This window comes from Tympanuchus pallidicinctus, unplaced genomic scaffold, assembly GCF_026119805.1.
Source record: "Tympanuchus pallidicinctus isolate F22 unplaced genomic scaffold, pur_lepc_1.0 scaffold1, whole genome shotgun sequence".
Taxonomy (NCBI): Eukaryota; Metazoa; Chordata; class Aves; order Galliformes; family Phasianidae; genus Tympanuchus; species Tympanuchus pallidicinctus.
Window position 1 is genome coordinate 52,871,999 of NW_026294618.1, and position 3,076 is coordinate 52,875,074.

At 39.5% G+C, this 3,076-nt stretch overlaps 1 long non-coding RNA gene across 2 annotated transcripts; it reads left to right on the forward strand.

Moving 5' to 3' along the window:
• Positions 1–902: 902 nt before the first annotated feature.
• LOC128075113 (uncharacterized) lies at positions 903–2,625 on the forward strand. 2 transcript variants are annotated; one of them, XR_008203653.1, is made up of 2 exons: positions 903–1,585; positions 1,799–2,625. It is a non-coding gene; the product is annotated as an uncharacterized LOC128075113 (long non-coding RNA). The 2 variants fall into 2 exon arrangements; XR_008203654.1 differs by having other exon boundaries at positions 2,369–2,625.
• The last annotated feature ends 451 nt before the right edge of the window (positions 2,626–3,076 follow it).

The window sequence follows — 3,076 nt, forward strand, 5'->3', positions numbered from 1 at the left end:
AAGCACAAAACACAAAAACACAAGAAGTAGTCTCTATATCATCCAAACCAAGTACAAATCTTCCCTGGTGTGGTCTTAAAATGTGCTCTTTTTTCTTTCTGTGGAAAAGTTATACATCTTTCTTGATCAAAGTTAGCTAGCTATCATCATTGGGTTTCACACTGTGAATATGTGTGGTTACAAAGTCTTCTCTCTCTGAATTGAAAGGAGATATAATGTTGCATAGATCTCAAATTCTACTCTGACAACATCTTAAGCATTTAAAGCTTTAAACCATTCTGTGACCTCTTAAACCACTTAAACCAGCACTTAAACCATTCTATGACTTTCAGCATTAACAGCATAACAAAATCATCAAATCAACTGTCAGTTTAACACCCTCTATGAATGGCGTGCTGTTGAACTCTTTCCTAGAGGGAACCAAATAGCCTATTTGCTTAGAAGTCTGGTATATGACTCAATCAATGACTTATCTGTGTTGTTCTCTTGAAAATTCATTAGTTTTCATTAGAAATAAAAGCCTAGAAGAGTGCACTTGCTCTGCTCAGTTAGTTTATTGAGTTGAGAATTAAGCCAATACTGAACAAAGTAATTCATTTTTGTCATTTCTATTGACATGAAGAGCCTCAACACTTTTAAGGGACACTCCTCTATATGGCTGTCCATTAGCCCAGACTCAGAGCTCTCCTTTCTTACATGCTAAATGCCCTTCTTTTCCTCTTGCTCAGGGTACTTGAAGGCTGAAGCAGCCCAAATGATGATTTTTGCTGCCAGCTGGGGGCACTCAGTTCAGGCCTTGAGCTGATTGTAGGTGACAGAAATTTGAGTGCTACCTGCAGGATCCTCCATAATTCCTCATCCCATATACGTCTCTGATTCCAGTTTGATACAATTTTAACATAAAAAGTTTATCAGCCAGGTGGACCATGGGAGTTGACCATAATCAGAAAATGTTTGCTGGTGATAGAACATCTGCCTTCCATGGACACTAACGTATATTTCAGTAGTGCCTGATTTTAAGTGAGTAAGCCCTGTGTGCTCAGTGTCAGCATTGTCTTTGACAGGAAATTATACCTGTTCAGACAGCAGGCAGAGCAAAGTGTACATACGTGTTCTGGTGAGTAACTACAATGAGGAGGACAAAATAAAGCCCTAAGCTAGAAGTAAGCTGTCAAGGCAATCAATTAGTCTGCTTTGGGTTTGAGGGCCTGCACAGAAAGTAGTACAGACTGACAGATACTTGGGAGAGTGGAAGGCATCAGTCAGCCTTCACACCAGGGACATTTTAGCTGGAGTGTGACAGCTAAGAACACTCATGGGATTTGTGCTGAACACATTCATGCCTGCCCACCCAAGCATAGGACAGCTTGCTAGTCACAGTCATGTCCTTCAGTTATGGCAGGCATCGCTGTTTTCAGGTGGGGAGAGAAGAAAGATGGAATTCAGAATCCTGGTGGAAGACCCACATTCCTGCTTCACTATGGGGACTGAGAAGGATATCAGGCCTGTAGCAAACACTCTGCCTGAAGGTACAACCAGCTCAGGTCTGAATGGCAAAAAAGTACAAGGGGAAGAAGCATGCACAGTAAGAAAATACTTATTTCAAATGGCTGCTCTTGTGAGATGGTTTATGTTGTCCGATTTTGGAACATTTGCATGAAGAGACAAGGGAGTTCAAGGAGAAAAAGTAGAAACACTTTAATGCTGGAACTTTTTGTCCATACACATGAACATCAGTGCTTACTGAGGTTTGAGCTCAGGATTAAAAAAAAAGTTGTTTGCTCGTGTTTTCCTGCAGAAAAGACCAGAATCTTCCATTGCAGAGGAAGCCTTCCCCCACCTGCTGGCTTGGCAAGAGGGAGAGATGCAATGAACAATCAAAGAAGAGGGAAAACACATTTCTGAAAAGGCTTTTAATTAATTTTTTTTAAAGGATTGTGTATTACATCCACATGACACTGACACATTCAAATTTGTATGATACGACACATACTTTGAATATGTACACAACTGATAAGCATATTAATGAGCCAAGTTTGACAGGAAAATATATTTCAGTGCTTGGATTTCTTTGACACAGAATTCTTCCGTGCTGGAGATAATTAGTGCCACCTGCTTTCTCCTTGCTCACGGGAGAAATTTTTCCCTATTATAAAGATTAGTCAGAGCCATTAAAAATCCTGTTTAGTTCAATTCAACTAGTAAAGAATAATACAGAATATGGCAAACACCAGACAAAGAGAAAATCAAAATAGCAAGTGATCAGTTTAAGGAATCTTTTGAAATTCATCTTTATATTTTGTTTTGAGTGTAAAATAGTTCATAGTAAGTATTCATTTTGATGCCTTTTTTTTTACTATTTTGCTAGACTGTGAAGTGTACCCAGTGTTCACCTCTGAACAGGGATGAGAAAACCAGCCTGGAAAATGATGTTCATTTACTTGATGCTACCCACACTGCATCCAATCTGAGAGTCTGAACATCAGCACCCATGGCAAGTTTTGTTTAACTTCCTTTACAAACTGGATCCATGTCTATTCTTGCATGCTGGCCCTTTCACAGTACTTACTAGATGTTACTCAAAGAGTGTGCTATGCTACAATAAAAGTGACATTTATACATTAACTATAATCTAGTTTGAGCTCTTAGGGTGTGCGAAGTGTGCAAATACATCTTTAGAGACTGTGATGGGGTAGAACCAGTATCTGTCATCTCTACTATAGTGATGAAGAGTCATCCCACCCTTAGCATTACTTTTCTCTATTGTTCACTGTGACAAAGGCAGAAGAATTCTAATTGTTTCTGCAATACAATCATTCCGAAACTGTTGTCATAGCTTTCTGGCTTGTATTCTGCAGTGTGGACCAGTGGGACCTGCTCTTGGGATGTAGTGCAAACCCCTGACAGATTATGACAGAAGACTAGCAAAGTTCAGAAATATTTCTGTAAGTCCAGCTAGAAGTAGAAAGAGCTGGCAGAGACTCCATGACAGAAAAGAGCAGCACATTAGGCAGTGCACTGGAAAGATGAAGATGGTCTTTCTTAGTAACTTTACATCAAAATAGCAAAACACATT